General features: G+C 43.1%; 2 long non-coding RNA genes across 2 annotated transcripts in view; one reads left to right on the forward strand and one right to left on the reverse strand.

Moving 5' to 3' along the window:
• Positions 1 to 26,360, forward strand: part of LOC130355371 (uncharacterized) — a 330,001-nt gene that overhangs the window by 45,909 nt on the left and 257,732 nt on the right. The window lies entirely within an intron of this gene.
• LOC130355372 (uncharacterized) lies at positions 17,419 to 20,836 on the reverse strand. The gene is made up of 3 exons (XR_008888490.1): positions 20,600 to 20,836; positions 19,764 to 19,838; positions 17,419 to 17,633 (listed from the first exon to the last, which is right to left on the reverse strand). It is a non-coding gene; the product is annotated as an uncharacterized LOC130355372 (long non-coding RNA).

Below are 26,360 nucleotides of genomic sequence, written 5' to 3' on the forward strand. Positions count from 1 at the left end.
CTTTGCTAAGGCCGCTGCATGGTTGTTGTTTCTGTCACGTTGTTTCAGAGCAGTAACATCGCTAACACATAGACAGTCGGTCACCGTATGCCTGTTAAGTTTCAGGTGGGGCCACTGGATTGGAGGTTGTGGTCGACTTGTTGCAATACAACAACACTTTATACATGTTCATTTGATCGCGCTTACGTTAAGTCACGTTAATACATTGCACGTTTATTGTCATCATGGTGATGGGGCCACCGTTATGTTAATTCCACTGGGTTGAATCTAGGGGCATTTGTGTAGTTGTGTTGTATAGGCAGAGATTGGTGCACAGATCAGGGCTGTGGAGTCGGTAGATAAATGTTCTGACTCCGCAGTTTTTTTTGTACTTCAACTCCTCTGTTAATATGCAAATGTATTTATAAACACTTAGAGTTGAATCCAAGAAGCTGTTCCACCAAGTTCTTCTAAGGTCTTCTAGCAGAGAGGTAGTTGGGCAGAAGCTGCTGCCTTCTCCTTTTTGTATGCTTATCTGCTGCTGAAGATAGGGAAATGGGAGGATCCAGGAAGGGGCATTTATTATAAAACATGATTTCCCTAGTAGAATCCAATCCTATAGTCATGTTTAACGTTTAAGCTAACAATCAGAGTTTACAAGTTTTTATAGCCTTAGCTGAATGCCAGCAGTTTTTCCAATGGTTTACAGCTTCAGTCTTGAACGATTGACCCTCCATTCCCTTCACTTATACCAGTGTCTGTAGTCCAGCAAAAAACATATTTCCTTAACCCCTTATCAGTGAGAGGCTAGGTTACCCATGGGTTCCCTGTAACAGTAGAACACAACACTACGGAAAGTATAAATATTGCCTCTCCTAATTGTGCGTTGCGTGCCATATAGTAAAGCACATGAAAACATGCTCCTGCAGTCACTTAACGTGTTTGTTTTGCGGTTACGTGAGGCACTGCATGCATTGGTCTTTATTCTTACAGTAGAGAAGTCATTAATTATAACTTTTTGTGAATTGGGACATTTAAACTAGCTTTTTTTTTTTTTTTTTTTTTTTTTATTCCAATCTAAATTTAGTAGGAGTCTGGAGTCGGAAAACAAAGCACTGACTCAGACTCCACAGCACTGGCACAGATATTAATTTCTTGCTTTGTCGGGAGGTCTTGTTTCATTTTCTGTACCTTTGGTGAAAGCTGCATCATGAGGGGTTATGGTTAACCATGCACCGTCACATGTGTCACGATTGCCGATGTCTGGGGACGTGTTCAGAGCCATATCCTTCCTCCCTGGATTCTCACCCGTTTGGTTTGGTAGACAGCCTGATAGTTAAGGCTGCCGGGACTGATTACCGGCGACTACAGGGCGGGCGGCGTGTGACGTCACGCCTGCGCCGGCGTGTGACGTCACGCTCCGCCCCTCAATGCAAGCCTACGTGAGGGGGCTTGCATTGCGGGGCAGAGCGGGACGTCACACGCCGGCGCAGGCGTGACGTCACACGCCGCCCGCCCTGTAGTCGCCGGTAATCAGTCCCGGAGCGAACACGCTCCGGGGACTGATTACAAACGGGGTGCCGCGTGCATGATCCCGGGGGTCCCCGGCGGCGGGACTTCCGCGATCAGGCATCTTATCCCCTATCCTTTTGGATAGGGGATAAGATGTTTAATCACCGGAGAACCCCTTTAAGTTCCCAAAAAAATGTGCGCCTATTGTAGCTATAAATGGAATAGCACTGAGAAACCAGAGACAGTGTGCAATGGTGTGATGTTTCTAGAAAATATCAGCCATATTTTTCAAATTCATTATAAATCTAAGGGTCTATTCACACGTGCATTATCCATTTAGTTTACATTGAACTCTGCAGCATAAAATCTGTAGCATCGAATCCTGTGCATCAAATATGTGCAGGATATTGTACATTTGAATACACCCTTAAAAATGAAAAATTCTAAAATCTTGTAGTTTTGACTTTTGCTACTGAGCAGTATATTAGGCAGACATGTCTTCTGCTGTAGAGGTCACTTTTCAGCAGTCATCTGATTATTATCACAGACAAGTTTACAGTTAAGGTGACACCAGTTTATAGATAATACAAGATCCACCACTGAGAATAAGTAATGGTTACAGCTTCCTTCTCCTCTACCCTGCACAATAACTACATCTCAAGTCCCAGAACATGCTCAAAACACACTCCCATAGTGTCTTCTCCAGACTACTGGGTTCTATGGTCCATGCGGGTATTTATCAATTTTGCCTGCTGACAGTTTCTTTTTACCCTTTTTTTTTTTTCACTTTGGTTTTTGCGGACGTGCGCCAAATTTATCATTTGGCGCAAGTGGTTAGTAATTTTGGTGCAAATGCCGAAATCACCACAGAGGACAGCGTATTTTACCCTGTAGAGCATCCATTTCGCACTGCCAGAGCCTAGCCATACCTGCCGATTTCTATGGCAACAGCTGGCCATCTGATGTGTATGGTGGCCTCTCAACTCTCTCCCAGCAACAAAAGGGAAAGAATGGTCTGGAATTTTGGATTCCAACATGCCCAGTCCTTTTTGTTTTTTTCTAGAGATCAGCTGCTACCAGAGTAGTCTGACAGCGACTTTTACCTCTATTGTGTCGGGAGAGAGCTGTCTAAAATGTATGGTCAGCTTTAGCCCTAAATTGCTGTACCCCCTAATAATCAGCCAGAATGGTAATTTTCATTCATTCTGACCCAATGTCTAAAATACACAAGCACATAATAAATCAATTAAGTTATTCTGAGGCCAATGGATAAATCTGTACACTACATGTAATAAGCTATAAAGAGATATGTGTGCTCTAAGCTGTATAGATGTCTAGTAAACTTGACATTAAATCTGTTCATGAAATGAAAAATGCTTGACCCCTTATAAACACAGGAATAATGGCCCATTAATTGCTCCAGTATTTTCAGGTCTCTGACATTTAATAAAATGACTATAATCCATTTCAATCTAAAACTAAAATAAAAACACTCAAATATATTATGGGCCTGTGAGTTCTCGCTTGTTCAATTCTGTTGACATTTCTTTATGATACTCGTTTCTATGCAAAGGTTAGTGACAACTTTAACATGGCCTATTTACATATTATGCAGGAGTTGTCAGGGCTGTGGAGTCTGAGTCAGACGAAATTTTGGGTACCTGGAGTCGGCAAACAATACTCCGACTCCTACTAAATTTAGATTGGGGGGAAAAAAAAAAGCTAGTTTAAATGTCCCAATTCACAAAAAGTTATAATTAATGACTTTTCTACTTTAAGAATAAAGACCAATGCATGCAGTGCCTTATGTAACGGCAAAACGAACACGTTAAGTGACCGTGAAGAAGCTTTTCATGTGCTTCACTATATGGCATGCAACGCACAATTAGGAGCAGCAATACTTATACTTTCCGTAGTGTTGTGTTCTGCTGTTACAGGGAATCCATGGGCAACCTAGCCTCTCACTGATAAGGGGTTAAGGAAATATGTTTTTGCAGGACTAGAGACACTTGTATAAGTGAAGGGAATGGAGGGTCAATCGTTCAAGACTGAAGCTGTAAACCATTGGAAAAACTCTGTGCGTAATGACGGGCGATACAGGGGTTGGAGCACCGTTAAGTCATGGCTCTGCCCCTCGTGATGTCACGGCCAGCCCCCTCAATACAAGTCTATGGGAGGGGGCGCGACGGTCTTCACGCCCCCTGCCATTGACTTACATTAAGGGGGCGGGTCGTGATGTCACGAGGGGCGGAGCTATGACATTACGCTGCTCCGTCCACTGTATCGCTCTTTATCCGTCCCCCAAACTCGCTCTGTGTAGTTATGAAAGCTCGGTGCCGCAGCGGCGATCCCGGAGGTCGCCAGCAGCGGGACCCCGGGGATAAGATGTCTAGGGGCGGAGTACCCCTTTAAACTTTAAACATGACTATGGGATTCTACTAGGGAAATCATGTTTTATAATAAATGCCCCTTCCTTGATCCTCCCACTGCCCTATCTTCAGCAGCAGATCAGCACACAAACTGTTCAATACAGTAGACTGTTGGCTTCCCAGCCAGTAGTCCTGTGGTAATGACAGATATGTTACCTTTCTTTCCTTCAAGGAATGTATAAAATACATTCGCATATTAATACAGAGTCGGGTACAGAAAACTCCGGAAGTCGGAACATTTATCTACCGACTCCACAGCCCTGGGAGTTGTCACAAACACATACCAACCCATTTATACAGGAATATAATTGGAGGTATCAATGAAGAAATATAGTAGAATCTACTCAAATTTATGCAATCTTTTAATATTATATCATATATTGTTACTGTTATTAAAGGGGTTATCCACCATAAGGTGATTTTAGTACGTACCTGGCAGACAGTAATGGACTTGCTTAAGAAGGATCTGCGCTTGTCTTGGGGCTAAATGGCTATGTTGTGAGATTACCATAACACTGTGGCTAGCTGTTTGTGAACTTGTATTTCCTGTTTGACTTTTCTTTTCTTTGACTACAAATCCCACAATTCCATTTTCCTTCCTCCCACACATCAGCCACCCCACCCATTGAAACATAAATGATCTGCCTCCATCAAAAGACCTGTGGTTTTCAATCAGGGTGCCTACAGCTGTTGCATTAGTTGCAGTTAAGAACAAATAGAAAAACCAGCGCTCGGAGTATAAGAACACGGACCACGGCACTGTGATTCCGGCTCACCCTGCGCCCTCCCTAAGGGATGTCTATATGACGGAGATTGTTTGTGTACAAGTGACAAGAGGACTCTAGGTGTTAGTGGGGGATCACTGCCCTGTGACCTCCCACATACACCAGGTGAGTACAAACCTCTTCTACTTCCAATTGCTTTTGGGATCCGAGCGCCGCCTTTTTCAGTTTTATCTATTATATATTAGTTGCAGTTAATCTCTCTCCCACCAAGCGATCGCTCCACCCATTGAAGCAGACAGGCTCCCTGTCATCAGCTGACTAGCGAGTCAGGTCTCGGCTGCATTGCAAGCTGGGAAAAATCCGAGACAACAGTAATTTTGAATGCTGTTAAAAATAGTGGGGTGAAAATCACAGAAGAATTGTGAGAAAACCGTCACACACAGGTACAGACAATATATTATGAACTACACTAACTTTACAGCCCCTGTAGCATAGTCAAGTAAAAAAAATTCCTGGAATACCCCTTTAATAGTATTTTGTCAGGTTTTCTATAATGTCTGTCAAACTTTGACCTCATGGGGCAGATAAAGAGATTAAAAGTTTAGAATGATAAATCTGCAGATTAGATAAATAGATTGATATATTAGACCATTTAAGTGATAGGACATTGACCAATAATGAACATTGACCATTATTTTGAATTAATTTAGTTGTTTGGATGAGAGCATGTTTCATATTTTGTAGATAATGACACGTTAATCATATTCTTCCAGAGAGATTCAATTAAAGTTAACTTAATTATTGTATCCCCTTGTAAATCCAACTATAAAAAGAAAATCAGTATCTTGGAAAAAAGGTTATAATCTGTAATAAGACGTGTAGCGATTCCATAGGGGGATACAAATGGTATTCTATATACAGTGAAACCTGTTTGAGAAGACCTCCCAAAACTGGTCTGTTTGTGTGTGTGTGTGTGTGTGTGTGTGTGTGTGTGTGTGTGTGTATGGATGTGTGTGTGTGTATGTATATGTGTGTGTGTATATATTATATATATATTATATATATATATTTATATATATATATATATATATATATATATATATATATATATATATATATATATATATATATATATATAATCTCTCTATCTATCTAATATATAAAAATGCTTGACTTTTTAAAAGGGTACTCCGGTGGAAATTTCTTTCTTTATTTATTTTAAATCAACTGGTGCCAGAAAGGTTCAGCTTTGTAAAATTACTTCTATTAAAAAAATCTACCCCTTTAAATCCTATAGTGAAACAAGTATAAAAAGAGCTTATACCCAGATGCATGTCTCAAAAAGGCATGGCGTGATTGAGTCTTAATAAAAATTTATCTTTATTGTTGTAAAGAGCAGAGAACCCTCTGTGCTACCCAACTGGAGTCTTTTTAACCACTAGGTTGAGTGCCCCCCCCCCCCCCCAAAAGAAATTCCACCCCGCAACATTACTAACCCACGCCAAACCGGTCATGCTGGAAGATGTTGCAGGCAGCAGAACATTCTCCACGGCATCTCCAGACTGTCACGTCTGTCACTTGTGCTCAGTATGAACCTGCTTTCATCTGTGAAGAGTGGCAAATTTGCCAATCTTGGTGTCCTCTGGCAAATGCCAAACGTCCTGCACGGTGTTGGGCTGTAAGCACAACCCCCACCTGTGGACGTCTGGCCCTCATACCACCCTCATGGAGTCTGTTTCTGACTGTTTGAGTGGACACATGCTCATTTGTGGCCTGCTGGATGTCATTTTGCAAGGCTCTGGCAGTGCTCCTCCTTGCACAAAGGTGGAGGTAGCGGTCCTGCTCCTGGGTTGTTGCCCTCCTATGGCCTCCTCCACATCTCCTGATGTACTGACCTGTCTCCTGATAGCGCCTCCATACTCTGGAACTACGCTGATAGATGCAGCAAACCTTCCTGCCACAGCTCGCATTGATGTGCCATCCTGGATGAGCTGCACTACCTGAGCCACTTGTGTGGGTTGTAGACTCCGTCTCATGCTACCACTGGAGTGAAAGCACCACCAGCATTCAAAAGTGACCAAAACATCAGCCAGGAAGCATAGGAACTGAGAAGTGGTCTGTGGTCACCACCTGCAGAACCACTCCTTTATTGGGGGGTCTTGCTAATTGCCTATAATTTCCACCTGTTGTCTGTTCCATTTGCACAACAGCACGTGAAATTGATTGTCAATCAGTGTTGCTTCCTGAGTGGACACTGTGATTTCACAGAAGTGTGATTGGCTTGGAGTTACATTGTGTTGTTTAAGTGTTCCCATAATTTTTTTGAGCAGTCTATAATTACTTATGCAAATAAGCTTGTCCGGTATTTTATTTTTTTGCAAGAAAGTAGACAACCCTAGTTGCAGTGTGTGTAGCCGCTAGCCGAACGTACCAGAAGATATCAGTACAAGGAACCAAAAGGTCAAACATGGGCAAGTGTTAGTCCAGGCAGCAGACATCATTGTCATGAGCAAGCAGACTGGTCAGGGCAGGTTGCATCGGTTCAGGGTCAGCAGTATATGTCAAGCCCCCAAAAGATTCCGTACAATACACGAGTCAGGAGATGAGGCACAGGTCAAACATAGGAAGCAGAATTGGAATGCTTTTCAGAACACAAACATTCCATCTGTAACGTGACAGCATTATTTTTCCATCTTTTTACCCCGTGTCCAATTATTCATGTATCTCCCTAAGTTTTTATAGCACAGACATATGCAGTTGCACTGTTGGCTGATGGTAAGTAATCATTATAATAATAACACAACATAAATGTAATGTGGGTGTTCTTTTACATTGCACTCAGCATCAATGGTAGGGATACCTTACACTTTTGCTGACCCACGTCATTAAAAATGCAAAAAAAATAGATGCTGGGTATTACGAAAGAAAATTGCGATACTCTCCTTTTAAATTGCGTAACCTTTTATACTAGGACTGCTGTAACCTCCAGCTTCTTGATGTTCCAGCCTTTCATCTGCTCACTGTAATTTATCCTCCAATCTCTTTCCCTATAAAGCAATAAATGACATACAATGCTCTTTTCATCTTCAAAGCCAGATCCACTTATATGCTCTTCCCTACACATCAGCTATGATAGTTTTCTACAGGCCTGTGTATTATGACCTGTTTTCTTAGCAAAGCAGGAATATGGCACTAACATACAGTATAGCCACCTTAGGAGGATTTGTTATATTACTGCTTAGGCCATAATAAAAGTAACATATTCAAATTACTGAGCGGCCTTAAAGGGGTACTCCACCCCTAGACATCTTATCCACTATCCAAAGGATAGGGGATAAGATGTCTGATCGCGGGGGTCCTGCCGCTGGCGACCCCTGCAATATAGCACGCAGCACCCACCTGTTACTGCTCTGGAAGCACCTCGTCACGACTCCGCCCCCTTGTGACATCACATCACAGCCGACATGCCCCCTCCCATAGACTTGCATTGAGGGGGTGGGGAGTGACATCACACGGGGGGCGGAGTCATGACGTCATGATCTTCCGTCCCCGTGGTCGGGAGCCAGACCCTCCAGCGCTTCTGGAGCAGTAACAGGTGGGTGCTGCATCCTATATTGCGGGGGTCCCCAGCGGCGGGACCTCTGCGATCAGTCATCTTATCCCCTGTCCTTTGGATAGGGGATAAGATGTCTAGGGGTGGAGTACCCCTTTAAACAGCGACATGATGGTTTTGTCATAGTGGTGAAGCTGGTGCTGTTTGACATTATTATGTTTGACATTATTGTGTGTATAAATTATTGAGATGCCTAATAACTTTCTTATTACTAACCTTTGGTGAGCGTGCACTTGGGAAATTACACAATGTTTGATCTTACCCTCCGGTAAAAGCTACCTTGGTACGGCGGAAGGCCAAATATATATTTCCCAGCTGATGAACATTATTTTGGAATCGTAGTTTTAGGTCAGCCAAATGCATGTTGGCTATGTGGTGACTGGGGTGTTGCAACGGTGAAGTAGGGTCTGGTGGTATTAACCCTGTGGGGTAAGGTGTAATTAACCCCTGATTTGTCGTGTCGCCAGGATGTGGTTATTTTATGTAGAAGGCCCTGCTGACAACCAACCCAAAAAACGTCAGGCAATAAAGGAATGTCCACAGCAGGAATTATGAGATAACTGGAACTTTTACTTAAACTTCTTATGGAACAGTCTTTACAGTTATGCAGTATTTCTAGAGGCAACCGGGATGCAGGATACCTCACAGGCTTGCTGGGACTTGTAGTATTGAGATTTATGCAGGCCACTGTGCTATTAATTGTATACTTGAGTTGAGTAGTAGTTACTAGAATTTGTAGATAGAGCTTGATAACTCATGTTTTGAAGTGGCTGCAGGTTCCTTAGACTTTGGCCTAGATGAGATGAATTGATTAGTATATGCTGTAGTATACAGGATGAGAAGCAGGAACCAAGAGAGGGAATTTAGAGACTACAGCCCCTTATATACTAGGACATAAGCCCATTGGTTGTAAAGCCTGGAGTTCCTGTACCCAGGGAACTCTGGGTACATCACATGACAGTAGATCACATGACCCAGGAAGCTCCTGTACATTTTATACATTTGTACAACCTTTATACATACTGAATAATATACAGACATATTATGTGCATATTTATATGATGCAGAAACTGATGAGCAAGGGGGGAAGCCCTGCAGGAGTGCCCTATGGACTGCAGGGACTCTTCAGGGGGGACTTAAAGGGGTACTCTGCCCCTAGACATCTTATCCCCTATCCAAAGGATAGGGGCTAAGATGTCAGATCGCCGGGGTCCCGCTGCTGGGGACCCCCAGGGTCTACCATGCAGCACCCACCTTTTAGCGGCTTTAGAACCGCTGGAGGTCCTCAGGCTGAGTCCATCTCGACCACGAGGATGGAGCATAGTGACGTCACGGCTCTGCCCCCGTGTGAAATGCTCCGCCCCCTCAATGCAAGTCTATTGGAGGGGCGTGACAGCTGTCACGCCCCCTCCCATAGGCTTGCTTTGAGGGGGCGGAGCGTGACGTCCCACGGAGTCGGAGCGGTGACATCACAATGCTCCTTCCCCGTGATCACCAGTAATCAGACCCGGAGCGAACACTCTTCGGGGACTGATTCTGATGGGGTGCGGCGTGGAAGATCACAGGGGTCCCCAGCGGTGGGACCCCCGCGATCAGGCATCTTATCCCCTATCCTTTGGATAGGGGATAAGATGTCTTAGCGACAGAGTACCCCTTTTAGGCAGGAACAGGACCATGTCCTGTACTGGGACACCACAGATGTATAGTAAAAGATTTTGCATAATACAGACTGCAGCAAAGCCCTTTTTTGTAGGGCGAATTTCATGTCAAAAACCTTATGAGCTACATACAGAGAAAACCACACCTAACTTCATCTAGAGGATAGTCTTCTCAAAGAATTTGGGGGGAGATTTATCAAAACCTGTGCAGAGTAAAAGTCGTCCAGTTGCCCACAGCAACCAATCAGATCGCTTCTTTCATTTTTCAGAGGCCTCTTTAAAAATAAAAGCAGCGATCTGATTGGTTGCTATGGGCAACTGCACCACTCTTCCTCTACACAGGTTTAGATAAATCTCCCCCATTGTAACTATGACTGGTGGCCTAAGAATATGTCACTTAAAACCTGGTCTGAATAAGATGGTGGCCTTTTGGGAAGGTTTCACAATCTTTTATTGTATTATAAAAGTATATATTATATTTTGAGCTTTAAATATATTATGCGGTTAATTGTGACCTTTCACGTCACGATTACGTGCCCTGTGAGGCGTGAAACGGACGGTCGGCCATCTGTATACAAGACTGCATAAGATGAAATAAAAGAGACCTTGTACAGCAATCGTGGTAAGTGCCATCTTCTACTTGAGGTTTAAGACATCCACCTGCCTATAGTGTGAGAGCACATCCGTAGGTGTCTGATAATGAGCGCCGATTTCTGTGAGCAGTACATGTTTGCTCTGTCTTTACAAAACCTGATCAGTCGTTGGGCTGGGCCTGATCCCTGGATCATTTGAGTGGCCCTTTTTAAAGTCAGTCATCTGGATATCACCTGGACATGAGTTAAATGGCCGCACGTAAGATCTTATCAGCTGACTTGCGTTTGCTTGTTCACCAGCTCATCGTTGACCTTTTCTTTTAGGCTTTGTTGACTTGTCCAGGTTTTTAAAGGGGTGCTCCACTGGAAAACCTTCCTTTAAATCAACTGGTGCCAGAAAGTTAAACAGATTAGTAAATTGTTTCTATTAAAAAATAATAATCCTTCCAGTACTTATCAGCTGCTGTATACTACAGAGGACATTCTTTTCTTTTTGAATTTCCTTTCTGTCTGACCACAGTGCTCTCTGCTGACACCTCTGTCCATGTCAGGAACTGTCCAGAGTAGGATAAATTTGCTATGGAGATTTGCTCCTCCTCTGGACAGTTCCTAAAATGGACAGAGGTGTCAGCAGAGAGCACTGTGGTCAGGCAGAAAGGAAATTCAAAAAGAATATAACTTCCTGCATAGCATACAGCAGCTAAGTACTGGAAGGATTAAGATTTTTAAATAGAAGTAATTTACAAATCTGTTTGACTTCCTGACACCATTTGATAAAAACCCTGAGTGCCCCTTTAATTCAAATTATTGAATGCAAAGCTGAGAACAGATCCTGAATGGAGGACAAGGAAAGACTGAGACTTTACCTCGAAGGTATAATGCTAGCTGTTTAGCTGAGGCATATTATTTAGCCTAGCCATGCATTTTACACAAACTACTGTATACGACTGTAAGCAAGAAGACTAGACGTTCAGTTACAATACCATTTTCTCTACAGCAGAAAGTACAGTGATTATATCCGAGTGCTTCCTGTAGTGTATTTGTTACTTTCACAAGGAATAACTCCGGTCCTCTTGGGACTGTCATATTTATAGCTGTAAACAGGATCAGCAGACATTTTCTCCTATGTTGTGAAAGCTGTGACGCCACAGTGCTTTTTGTGGCATATTAAAGGATGGCTTAATCCACAGACTTGGAAGGCTGGGTGTATTTATTATTAATACAGTCATTCGGTGCTCCAGTAACTCTAAAAGTGCAGTGTATCCATGTACGCGAGCTTTAACCCCTTAAGGACCAAGTTCATATTAACCTTAAAGGAGAACTCCGGAATAGGAAAATTATTGTCCATACTGCCGGCAGTAAAAAAATAAAAAGATACATACCTTCCTTCGCTCCCCCGGTGCCTCTGGTAACTGGCTCCGGCCTCCGCCGCGATCCTCTTCCTGGTTGCCAGTGGGCAGCGAGTCCTACTTCACTCAGCCACTCACCGGCCACAGCAAAGTCCTGACTCGTGACCAACGTTTTCGGGCCCGGGAGCAGGTGCGGCCGGTGATTGGCAGTATGACTCCCCGACCACCAGCAACCAGGAAGAGGATTGCGGCGGAGGCCGGAGCCGGTTACTGGAGGCACTGGGGAAGCGAAGGAAGGTATGTACCTGTTTAATTTTTTTACTGCCGGCAGTATGGACGATAATTTTCCTATTCCGGAGTTCTCCTTTTAAGGACCAGGCCAATTTTTAATTTTGCGTTTTTCCTTCTCGCCTTCTAAAATCCATAACTCTCTTTTTATATTTGCATCTACAGACCCATATAAGGGCTTGTTTTTTGCGTGACCAATTGTACTTTGTAATAAAACCTCTCATGTTACCATAAAATGTACGGCAAACCCAATAAATTATTTTTTTAAGGAGGAAATTTAACCCCTTAAGGACCGGGGTTTTTTCCGTTTTTGCATTTTCGTTTTTTGCTCCTTGCCTTTAAAAAATCATAACTCTTTCAATTTTGCACCTAAAAATCCATATGATGGCTTATTTTTTGCACCACCAATTCTACTTTGTAATGACGTCAGTCATTGCGCCCAAAAATCTACGGTGAAACAGGAAAAAAAATCATTGTGAGACAAAATTGAAAAAAAAAAACGCCATTTTGTAACTTTTGGGGGCTTCCGTTTCTACGTAGTACATTTTTCGGTAAAAATGACACCTTATCTTTATTCTGTAGGTCCATACGATTAAAATGATACCCTACTTATACAGGTTTGAATTTGTCGCACTTCTGGAAAAAATCATAACTTCATGCAGAAAAATTTATACGTTTAAAATTGTCATCTTCTGACCCCTATAACTTTTTTATTTTTCCGTGTATGGGGCGGTATGAGGGCTCATTTTTTGCGCCGTGATCTGAAGTTTTTAACGGTACCATTTTTGCATTGATAGGACTTATTGATCGCTTTTTATTCATTTTTTCATGATATAAAAAGTGACCAAAAATGCACTATTTTGGACTTTGGAATTTTTTTGCGCGCACGCCATTGACCGTGCGGTTTAATTAACGATATATTTTTATAATTCGGACATTTCCGCACGCGGCGATACCATTTATGTTTATTTTTATTTTTATTTACACTGTGTTTTTTCTTTTATGGGAAAAGGGGGGTGATTCAAACTTTTAATAGGGAAGGGGTTAAATGATGTTTATTCACTTTTTTTTTGCACTTTTTTTTTGCAGTGTTATAGGTCCCATAGGGACCTATAACACTGCACACACTGATCTTTTACATTGATCACTGGTTTCTCATAAGAAACCAGTGATCGATGATTCTGCCGCATGACTGCTCATGCCTGGATCTCAGGCACTGAGCAGTCATTCGGCGATCGGACAGCGAGGAGGCAGGTAGGGGCCCTCCCGCTGTCCTGTCAGCTGTTCGGGATGCCGCGATTTCACCGCGGCTATCCCGAACAGCCCACTGAGCTAGCCGGCATGCTTTCGGTTTCACTTTAGACGCGGCGTTCAACTTTGAACGCCGCGTCTAAAGGGTTAATAGCGCGCGGCACAGCGATCAATGCCGCGCGCTATTAGCCACGGGTCCCGGCCGTTGTTAGAGGCCGGGCCCGAACCGCTATGACGCGGGGCCACGCCGTGGCCCCGCGTTATAGATCGGGAGTGGACACATGACGTTCCAGTACGTCATGTGTCCTTAAGGGGTTAAATGAAAACCACAATTTTGCACATGTGACTAAAAAGCAGCATTTTTGGACTTTTTTTTTATTTTTTAAGTTTATGCTGTTCACTGTACAGGATCATTAACATTATATTTTGATAGATTGGACATTTACGCATTCGGCGATACCAAATATGTTTATAAAAAAAATTACACTTTTTGGGGGTAAAATGGGAAAAACAGACAATTTTCACTTTTCTTTGGGGGGGGGGGGGTGATTTGTAACTTTTTTTTTTTCTTTTTTTACTTTTTATTTTTACATCTTTCAACTTTTTTTTTTAAACACTTTTCATATGTCCCCATACCTGTTCATTGCTATGCATAGGGCATAGCATTGATCAGTGTTATCGGCTAAGTACCGCCGCACCCGGACGTACATTTACGTCCGTGGTCGTTAAGGGGTTAAAGAATAAGCTTCGATGTACACGGAGTAATGGATGAGGTTGTGCATAAACACTGCATGTTTTCAACAACAGGTGCAATAGGAAATATAATATTATAGTTTATATTAACAAACATCTCGGACTACCATAAGGAATTGCTATTAAGAAAACAGCTGCCTCTCTGAAAGCCTATAAGCCATGGCCTCTGCATTGCTGATGTCTCCAATAGAGACTATGCAGAGTTTTTGGTTTATATCTTCTTTAGCTTGGTTTTATATTCATTCTCCTAATTTTTACTGTGAATCTGACTGAACAGAAAATACAGAGCAATATCAAGGTAGAAAACTAATAAATAGATATTTTATAAAATTTAACAAGATCATGAAAGGTACTCTTTAAGCCATCTTACATTGTAGCCATCTTCTTGAGTAAATGAAAACCTTCTTACTAACATTCAGAGACCGGAAACTTGAATGTGACCTATCCTGACCCATGACTGCTGGCGTTGTTTCAACATATCAATTCAGGTAACAGCTATGTAACCCAGAGCCGGAGGGAGATCTGTTTATCTCACAGCGGGGAGCTTAGATATAGCCCATCCACTGGATGTACACGACTAGGTGAAGACCGTTTATATCTGAAGAGAAAAAAATCTCCCATCACTTCATGCAAGATCTTCAAAAGTATAATGATTTGAAATACACATTTTGTTACTAGTTATATACATACAGTGGTCCCTCAACATACGATGGTAATCCCTTGCAAATGAACCATCGTTTGTTGAAACAATCGTATGTTAAGGGATCCGTGCAATGTAAAGAATAGGAAGTTGTACTCACCTGTCACTGCTGCCCTGGATGTTGCGCTCCATCGCTGTCGCCGCTTCCTTGTGGTGTCCCCGCCGCTCAGGAACGTCTCTGCTGCCCGGGTACGTCGCTCTCACGTCGCCATCACGACGCACGCCACTCATATTGGATGACAGGGGAGGGGATCCCGAAGAGGATGCTCCGGAGCCCAGAGGACAGGTAGGAGACAATCACCGGACCACACGGGGCTATCCGGCGGCAGCTCAAGCAGTCAGCGCTGCCGGATAGCCGTTTATGCGATGGCACCGACATACAAAAGCATTGTATGTTGATGCTGCCTTCAACATGCGATGGCCTCTGAGAGGCCATCGTAGGTCACTGACTGTATATATAACTCAATGTGTGTGTGTGTATGTATGTTCCAGCATCACGTCCAAACGCTGAAGATATTAACATGAAACTTGGCACACATGTTACATATATATCAACAACAAACATAGGATAGGTAATTTAACCCTTACTCACCCCCATTTGCCAGGGGCGGGGTTTATGTTTAAAGTCCCATACAAGTCTATGGGAAATATATGTTACTGCATAACTTCCAAACGGCTGGAGATATTCCGATAATACTTGGTCACATGTTACTTATATGTCCACTTAAAATATAGGATAGTTAATTTATCCCTTAACTACCCCCATTTGTGAAGGTCGGGGTTTTTGTTTAAAGTCCCATGCAAAGCAATGGGAAATGTATGTTCCCACAGAACTTCCGTACGGCTGGAAGGTCGGAGGTTGGGATATGACAACAATATATGAGGATGGGATATGAAGTCAAAAGCTTCCTCCTTTATTTATTTTCCTCCCCAACAAGGATTAGGAAGGAAAAAACGGGCAACGCCGGGTGCTCAGCTAGTTACTTAAAAAGACCATGGGGAAGGTAATAATGTCTTTATACAGCCAGGTCTAGAACTATTTGGACAACGATATAATTTTCATTTAGCCTTTGTATATCGCCACTGTAAATTTCCAACAAAAGGGATGCAGACTTTAATTTAAAGAGTTTTACAAAAATCTTGCATTTAAGGGGTACTCCACTAGGCAGCGTTCCGTATTACCTCTTTAAAGGGGTACTCCTGTGGAAAACTTTATTTATTTATTTTTATTTTTTCCTTTTGTTTTTCAATTACAAATCTGTGTAACTTTCTGCCACCAGTTGATTAAAAAAAAAAAAAAAAAAAAAGTTTTCCACGGGAGTACCTGTTATTAAAATCCTATATGTGTATTATAAATTATAACTGTGTGTGAGGTGTTATCCAAGACCTGGGGGTGGAGGTCATTCAGACTCTGGGTTTGTGTATTGCATTTTATTGGGGGTCTGGCTGTTTGGTTTCTCCTTTGAAGTCATGCACGCTGGTCCCATCATATAACCAAACAGATAAGGGGTCAGGAAGAGAGAAGACCCCCCTGGTGGGATCAGAGGGGAGGGGGGAATCGAGTCTCCCTCCCAAGAAAGCAGATATGATATTTAAACAATGCTAGACTAAAAGTTGGTTGTTCAAGGCTGTGCCACAAGCTGACAAACCATCCTAAGAACAGCTTGACTCTCACTCTCATGGACTGATACCATCATGCTGTAAGAACTTCATTTTTGTTTTCTGAACTTGTCTTGCTAAACTCTTTTATATATTGTTATACCTGTATGTCATTTGTTCCTGTATTTTTATATATTTAGCACTGTGATACCTTTTATCAGATTAAATGTTTAATTAATCAGCTCTGGTCTTTGATCTCTAAATATATGAGCTCACCTTTCTGAAGGCAGCTCTGGTGGAAACACGTTTATCTAAGGGTTAATTTGGTGACTTGCTGGGAATAGTAGTGGATACCCAGAGGTCTGACGGCTTTAACCCTTGCACCATCACACTCTCTCTAGCGTCTTGGCTGGACCGATAGGGTGTGATCGTGACAGTACCCCTTTTTAACTGTATAGGAATGACATCAAATTTGCATCTATTTTTCTCTTTAGGCTTGGTTTGTAGGTTGCATTTTACCACATTTTACCGCATCTTGACCATGATTTTTCCGCAGCCCAAAAATTGCCATATTTTACTGTGTTTATGCATGGTAAAAGCAGTGATTTATCTGCAATATGCATAATAGCACCATTTTTTTTTTTTTTTGCAGCGATTTCAGAAAAAGACCACATTTCAGATCTGGTTGTTGGGATATAACCTTAAGATGAAGCAATTGTTATGATATAACCTCTCCTGCTATGAATATTTTGGTAGAGGCTCTACAGCATTGTTTCCCAACCAGGGTGCCTCCAGCTGTTGCAAAACTACAACTCTCAGCTTGCTAGGACAGCCGAAGGCACCCTGGTTGGGAAACCCTGCTTTACAGTGTGTCTTCATGTGATCATTCTTTACCATGTGTGTTTTTTTTTATTTATTTTATTATTGTTATTATTATAAAAGAAATTATTATTTTTTTTAATAGTCCTTTCAAAATCCTATTTTAGAACGGTTGCAGATCCAGGGTGAACCTGTGAGTGATGTGCAGCTGCTGTTCATCTCCAGCTTGTCTCTTATTGGCTGTATATATTGAGGTTAGAGTGGCAGCTCTTATTGGAGGAATTGCATGATTCAGCAGAGCGCTTCACTGGCTCAGGATGAGGGTTTTCCGTATATACACAGTATCGCTGCCACTCAGGGTTTATCTGTAAAGAGAAATTTACATGTGCTAAATATATCCCAGTATTTCATTCCTTTGATTACATTTATTCACTGCTTATTTATAAACGGGTTTTACTATAAAGTTCACAAAAACAAGGCCTAATGTACAGGTCAGCTTATACACATAAAAGTTACACCAAGTTGGCCGCAAAGAGTTAGGCTATGTTCACACGACTAGAATTTCTGTTCGGAATTCGACCAGAAATTTACTGCTCATTGATTTCAATGGGATTCTTCAGTCACATTCAGACCAGTCTTATATTTTGTGGATTTCCGTGGTGGAATCACATTAAGGCCTGAAATTAGGCTGGATTTCCCCAATTCTGTTGAGCAAGCTTTGCTGGACAGAATTTGTGCAGAATTGCAAAAATTCCACCGTGAGAACGTAGCCTAAATGTGTGTAATGAATGCTTCCCCCCCCCCCCCCCTAGTATTGGTGTTTCCATAGACCGGGAAGCATTAAAACAAATACATTTAAAAAAAACTTTAAATAAAACAACCAGTCTCAACGTGTTTCACCAGAGTTTTACAATGCAGTTCATCAGGGGATGACAATTAGACGTGACATAGTTTGCTAATGGGGATTTGCATCTAATCTTGATAGTTCCTAAAATGGAAAGAGTTGTCAGCAGAGAGCACTGTGGTAAGGCAGGAAAAGAGAAGAACTTCCTGCATAGCATACAGCAGCTAGTAAGTACTGGAAATCTGTTTAACTTTCTGGCACCACCTGATTTAAATAAGTTTTCCAGCAGAGTACCCCTTTTAATGCTGCAACAATGTTTACCACCCCCAGCAATGTTTTTTGCAAGTCATTAGTTCAATCCGGTATATGCCTTAGTTCAAAGTTTCCCAACCAGTGTGCCTCCAGCAGTTGTAAAACTATTACTCCCAGCAAAGGCTGTCCGGGCACGCTGGGAGTTGTAGTTTTGCAACAGCTAAAGGCACACTGGTTGGAAAACACTGATTTAATTTAGTAATCTAACATGCGCAAATTTTGTGATCTTTTATTTACCACCGTTTTGTACTAAACCTAGCAAATGTAGCCGGCATTAACACACTTTGGTCCTGTTGAGGCAGCATCTTTAGCTTTCTGTCATAAGTCAACAGGATCCTTAAAGACGCGTCCAGATTAGTTTGAAAAATGGATCCACCGAAGCTGTCATGACTCCAGTCTGAACAAAGATGAGCTATAAATCATTAAGTCAACATTCACAAGGGGGCTTTTCATTGAGATTTCGCCTCTGGCAGGTTTCACCAATTAGACAGATGCATAATAACAGCGAATGACAATACATGCATTTCCTATTACATGCTGAATATGTGATGGCTGTGGTTTTGAAGAATGTTGCACTTAGTGTGTTCTAGCCCAGGCATTTTTTTCTGACCTAATGACTTTAACGGGGGGAAAAAAAAGCCAGAATATTTTTTTAAACATGTAGTTTGCACAGACTTCTTTTTATAAATGTTTCTTAAACCATTTTCATATCTGATCTCTAAATCTTTCCGGAATTCCGTCAGAATATTCTGCATGGATATTCTGCCGAAGCAGAGTCCCATTGTTTTTAATGGAATTCTGCTGCATTGTTCACGTGGCAGAATTTCCACAGCAGATATTTCTGCCACAGAAATCCTGATTCCGACATCCGCAGAAAGAAAATAGACTTGTTTGTTTATTTTTTTTGCGGTTTTCGCTCGGAAATGCATTGCTGTCTGAGACGCCACATTTCCGAGTGGTTCTAGCGCCCGCCTGATCGTAAAATGTGTGGATATACAGATTATGGGAAAAGGTTCAGAATGACTAATGCCAATCATACAGATGTGTGGAATGTCTGCTCTTTGTTTCCGTACATTTTACGCCGTCTGAACATGGCCCTATAATTCATAGCTGGAGAGGTATTGGCGTCTTATTGTAGTCCTCATTGCTTTTATAAGAAGCATTTCTATTCTTGCCTGATGCTTGTACCCATGCTCTCCTCTTTCCCCTCCCCCTCTTCGTCCATTCTATATACAGAACCAATCACATATAATAGTGCTGTTTCTTCATTGCGGCAATCTTTTTGACAGCAGCCAAAAGCATGGCTTATTGCATAGTGAATTACAACACATGCTATTACCTGAACTTGACATTAATAGTGTTCAGCAAATGACCAAGCTGTGTTCAGTTCAGCAGCAGGTACTTCTCTGTCGTGCTGGATGAAAGGTTAAGTATAATTTAGTGAAAGCAAAAGGAAATGACAATTTCAAGTGTATACAGATCGGTTCCTCACAAATGCCTCCGCTTGTTATAACTTGTCTGTGATCACTAAAACGTGTATACAGTGACCCCCCCCCCCCCGACCTACGATGGCCCCGACATACAATAATATCAACATACGATGGTCTCTCAGAGGCCATCACATGTTGAAGGCAGCATCAACATACGATGCTTTTGTATGTCGGGGCCATCGCATAAACTGCTATCCGACAGCGCAGACTGCTTCAGCTGCCACCGGATAGCTGTTTAATGTGCCCCGTGTGGTCCGATGAGTTTCACTCACCTGTCCCTGCCACTCTGGTCTATCCTCTTCAGGCTCTGCTGCATAGCCGTCGCTCTCCTTCGTCGTCATCCAATAGGAGCGGCGTGCGCAGCGACATGATGACTGCGATGGAGAGCGACGATCCAGGGCAGCGGTGATGGTCCGGAGCGGTGGGGACACCCCAGGGACGTGATGACGGCAATGGGGAGTGACTATCCAGGGCAGCGGTGACTGTGCGGAGTGGCAGGGCATGCGAGTATAACATTCTATATTACTATTGCACGGATCCCTCAACATACGATGGATTCAAGTTACGATGGTTCTTTTGGAACGAATTACCATCGTATGTTGAGGGATCACGGTGTACTTGTGGAACACTACATGATATAGACATAATAGTTATGACATCCAACCAAATATACTTTGATACTTACCCAGCATTCCCCCTCCTACCTTCTTGAATTATTTCACACTGCTCCACTTGTACAATTTTTATGTATTTTGTATGTCATTACAACAATATCTGATCACTGTACATCAGTGGTCGCCAAACTGTGGCTCTCCATTGGCATCTGGAGGGCCACAGTTTAGAGATCACTACTCTAGCTTGCTGTTGAGGTGTTCTTAGAGAAACAAGGAATGGTGGACCAACTGGCAGCTACCTGTTAAATGCACACTGGTCATCATGCAGATGCTTGTGAGTCAGGTGATGTCAGACAAGTCATGTGATCATAGGGAGCATGGCTGGACTGTAGTGTGTGGGCAACCGACTTGTGAGAGTGAAATAAATCCCCTCCCAATTTGAAACAAAGGATCCTGGGGATTGTAGTCTGAGGGAAGCCACAGAAACAGGAAGTAGACAGCTCCCAAAAACCAGCATCGTTATGGGGTACACAGGACACACCCATTTACCACCAACACAAGCACAGATCCTTGGTAAGCCTGTCCATTACTGCATGACACTTAATGATTAAAGTCACCCTATGCTGGATTACTCCTTTAATCCCAGAATGTGAAGAGCATTCAGTAAATAAATTATTAGTCATTCTGAACCTTTTCCCACAATCTGTATATCAATCTGCTCAGCTCTTCCTACCCTATAACATGATACCTGCAGATTGTACAATTTCATGGTGGCAGGTTCCCATCTATTTCATTGCCCTGCAATACTTTGAAACCACATGCTGTAAATCTAAAATGGTTGAGCTGAGAAGATAAGTATTGATGGTGCTGGCTTCTTTTAAATTTGAAAAGTGATAAGAAGCCCAAGTGAGCAAAACAGCTGTCTACAAAATGGTTTTCTTCTTTTTGGAGGAGATTTGGGTTTAGTCATGTTTTAAAAGGTTCGGGTTGGATGTAGATGTAGATGTAGCTACCTCCAAAAGATAGCACTAGAGAGGCAACCTTCTTCATTTTAGATGGGTGCTAATTTGCTTATTTTTATAGACCTCTTATCTCCTATCCAAAGGATAGGGGATAGGATGTCTCATCGTGAGGATCCCACCGCTGGGGACCCCTGCTATCTTGGCTGCGGCACCCCAGACATCCGGTGCACTGAGCGAGCTTCGCTCTGGGCCGGATGACCGGCAATGCGGGGCGGAGGCTTGTGACGTCACAGCCACGCCCCCTCAATGCAAGTCTACGGGAGGGGGCGTGACCGTGAAATAAAGAACGCCGGGTGCAGCAGGGAGATTGTGGGTCCCCAGTGCCGGGACCTTTTGGATAGGGGATAAGATGTCTAGGGGCGGAGTACCCCTTTAACGTTGAATTGAATGGACCTTCCGCGGACCCATTCTTTTGGCAGAATTCCGCATGGACTGCATTGTCATCAATGGTGACAAACAGGCTAAGTTCACATTGCCTTTGTTCCTTTGTCCCGTTCTCGGTCCGTTTAGCTTTGTATTTTGCAGCAAACAGCCCTTAAAATGGGTTGGAGCATGTTTATTGCATGTTTGGGCATTATAGTTGACCAGTATCAAGAAATAGATTTAGACATGGATTCAGATGTAGTACTTTTTCTTACATTAAATTGATTGTTCACGCACATATGTCTTGGTAGTTACACTTTTTTTTGTCACTGTCTCCACAACGATAGTGCAAATGACCCCACACTCCAAGTATGAACCTCACTTTTCAGGCTCCAGTGGCGGATAGCTCACGGGGTGATTCATTGCTGACTTCCCGAAAGTTTAAACATATTTATCTTGGAGACACTGGACTGCGACAGCTTATATATCAAGCAGCCACCGTTGGTTTGATAAATAACTCACAAATAGAAATTGTGTTGTTTAAGACTTCTCTCCTTTTTTTAAAAGAGAAGAACAAAACATTTCTTGGGTTCCAGTTTTTTATAAATAATCAGAGTATGGTAATGTTTTTTTTTTTATCATCTGTATTTTAGGCTACAAAAATAAAGACTTGTTTTCATAGAAGAGCATTGATATGTGTGACTCATATGTGATCAGTGATGTGATCAGTGATATGTGCTCAGGGATGCCCTAGTCAGCACTAGTACTATCTACTGCAGTGTTTCCAAACCAGGGTGCCTCCAGCTGTTACAAAACTACAACCCCCAGCATGCCTTTAGCTATTTGGCCATTCTGGGAATCGTAGTTTTACAACATCTGTATGCGCACTGATTGTGAGACACTGATCTACTGTAAGGGTATGTTCAAATAGATTTCTAAAAAATGATGGAATTGTGGCTGTTTCAGAAAAAAAAAACATTTAGGAGAAGTTTTCTATGGGGATTTGCTTCTGCTCTGGACAGTTCCTGACACAGACAGAGGTGTCAGCAGAGAGCACTGTGATCAGACAGAAAAGAACTACTCAACTTCTTCTGTAGCATAAAGCAGCTGATAAGTACTGGAAGGATTAAGATTTTTTTAAATGTAATTCCCAAATCTGTTTAACTTTCTGGTACCAGTTGATTTGAAAACGTTTGGTTTCCACCAGAGTACCCCTTTAATATTACACGTGAAGCCACACAAGCAGTCAGCGGCATATAGCTGGGGGATTCTGCAGGCAAAACCGTGCGCCCATTGGTGGACTTATTCTAATAGTTATTACATAAAAGCTATGGAAGATTGATTGTGATGATGAAAATTGCTTCCATTTTTATGGCGATGGGGTTGGGCACATTAGAATAGGCATTGCAGGGCAGGGAATCTACCATTAGCTCTAGTCTTGTTCTCAGTTCAGATTTCTGCAACACTTGTCAGGGTCAATTGTTTTCCTCTTCATCCTGTAATGTATTTTTAGCAGTAAATATATACTATTAGCTTCGTGTCCGGTGTTTCCTGTTTTTCCTGCCTAATCGTTGTTGGAGAGGAAAAGCAAAATAGGAGGAAGATCTTATCCTCATATCCCGTCCTCCTATCTCATCCTCATATCCCATCCTCAGGTGGGGCTGAGTTGTGATGAAGAGATTGTAGATTGAAAATAGAAGGGGGTGTGGCTTTGTGGGAATGGGTGTGACTTGCAAGCTGGGCCAATGCACAAAAATGGTAGAACATAAAAGGGGTGTGGCTTAAATGGTCGGTGTGGCTTTGCAAGATGGGATGGGACATGTGGGAGGGGTGGGGCTTGCAAACTGAAGCACTCGCCAGGAGATGAAGAACGGAGAAGAGATACTTGCATGGGACTTGAATACCCCATCCTTTACAAAAGAGGGTAGGTTAGGATTAATTTAAACCCTTAAAGGGTTCCTTTGCCCCTAGACATCTTATCCTTTGGATAGGGGATAAGATGTCAGATCACCGGGGTCCCGCTGCTGGGGACTCCCGGGATCTCCGCTGCGACACCCTGCTATCATTACTGCACAGAGCACACTCGCTCTGTACGTAATGACCGGTGATAAAGGGGCCGGAGCATCGTGCCTCAGACCCCCACATGCTCATTTTTTTGCACCATGATCTGAAGTTTTTATCGTTACCATTTTTGTTTTGATCAGACTTTTTTGATCACTTTTTAATGAAAATTATTTTATGGTATAAAAAGTGAACAAAAATACGCTATTTTGGACTTTGGAATTTTTTTTACGTGTATGCCATTGACCGTATGGTTTAATTAACGATCTACTGTATTTTTATAATTTGGACATTTACACATGCAGCGATACCACATACCGTATATACTCGAGTATAAGCCGACCCGAGTATAAGCCGAGACCCCTAATTTCAACCCAAAATCCCAGGAAAAGTTATTGACTCGAGTATAAGCCTAGGGTGGGAAATACCTCATCCCCCCCCTGTCATCATCCAGACCCGTCATTAACATCCTCATCATCATCCCCTTGTCATCATCCCACACATCCCCCCTTCATCATCCCCTTATCATCCCACACATCCCCCCCTTCATCATCCCCTTATCATCCCACACATCCCCCCCTTCATCATCCCCTTATCATCCCACACATCCCCCCTTCATCATCCCCTTATCATCCCGCACATCCCCCCTTCATCATCCCCTTATCATCCCACACATCCCCCCTTCATCATCCCCTTATCATCCCACACCCCCCCCCCTTCATCATCCCCACACCCCCCCCTTCATCATCCTCTTCTCATCATTCGCCCTCAGTGGTCTTCAACCTGCGGACCTCCAGAGGTTTCAAAACTACAACTCCCAGCAAGCCCGGGCAGCCATCGGCTGTCCGGGCTTGCTGGGAGTTGTAGTTTTGAAACCTCCGGAGGTCCGCAGGTTGAAGACCACTGCGGCCTTCAACATCATCCAGCCCCCCTCTCACCCCCTTTAGTTCTGAGTACTCACCTCCGCTCGGCGCTGGTCCGGTCCTGCAGGGCTGTCCGGAGAGGAGGTGGTCCGGTGGGGAGGTGGTCCGGGCTGCTATCTTCACCGGGGGCGCCTCTTCTCCGCGCTTCCGGCCCGGAATAGAGCCGTTGCCTTGACAATGACGCAGAATTACGTTGGCAATGAACGCACCTCTGCGTCGTTGTCACGGCAACGTGACTATTCTGAGGCCGGGCCCGAAGCGCTTAGAAGAGGCCTCCCCGGTGAAGATAGCAGCCCGGAACCAGTATCCCACCTCCTCTCCGGACAGCCCTGCAGGACCGGACCAGCGCCGAGCGGAGGTGAGTACTCAGAACTAAAGGGGGTGAGAGGGGGGCTGGATGATGTTGAAGGCCGCAGTGGTCTTCAACCTGCGGACCTCCGGAGGTTTCAAAACTACAACTCCCAGCAAGCCCGGACAGCCGATGGCTGCCCGGGCTTGCTGGGAGTTGTAGTTTTGAAACCTCTGGAGGTCCGCAGGTTGAAGACCACTGCGGGTGGGGGAGTTCACTCGAGTATAAGCCGAGGGGGGTGTTTTCAGCACGAAAAATCGTGCTGAAAAACTCGGCCTATACTCGAGTATATACGGTATGTTTATATTTATTTTTTTGCACATTTTTTTTTAAATGGGGGAAAAGGGGGGGGGGTGATTCTAACTTTTATTAGGGAAGGGATTAATCATCTTTATTAACATTTAATTTTTTTTAATTTTTTTATTTTTTTTTGTAATGTTATACCCCTCATAGGGGACTATAACATGCAACAGCATTGCATGGATCAGTGTTTTCGGTGGTCGATTGCTCAAGCCTGGAACTCAGGCTTTGAGCAATCAGTTGCCTATCAGACACAGAGGAGGAAGGTAGGGACCCCTCTTGTGTGTCCTTGGCTGATCGGTACGCTGCGGTTTCACTGGATGTATTTTTTATTTTATTTTATTTTTTTACATTTTAGATGCGTCGATCAACTTTGATCGCCCCATCTAAGGGGTTAATACCGCGACTGGTGATGTCTGGTACTAGCCACGGGTCCTGGCTATTGTCCCGGCTATGGTTATCCCCTATTGTTAGCCGCCGTTGTATGGTACTTTAAACAAAACCCCCGACCCTGGCAAATGGGGTTAATTTATCTATATGTTTGTAGTTGACCTTTAAGTAACAGGTGTACCAAGTTTTATCTTCAGCCATTTGGAGGTTTTGCTGGAACATACATACTTGCATACATATTGGCCCTGATTTACTATGAAAAGGGGACGTGTCCCTGACCTTTTCGAAAAATTCCAACATATTCACTAAGGTTTCCACAGAAAAATGTGGTGGATTTGAGCCGAGGGAAAACCCCACAGCTAAGAGCGTGTGTAAAAAAACATAGAGAAAAGTGCAAAACGCAGAGAAAATGTAGTAAATACTG

This window comes from Hyla sarda, chromosome 2 (genome assembly GCF_029499605.1).
Source record: "Hyla sarda isolate aHylSar1 chromosome 2, aHylSar1.hap1, whole genome shotgun sequence".
Taxonomy (NCBI): domain Eukaryota; kingdom Metazoa; phylum Chordata; class Amphibia; order Anura; family Hylidae; genus Hyla; species Hyla sarda.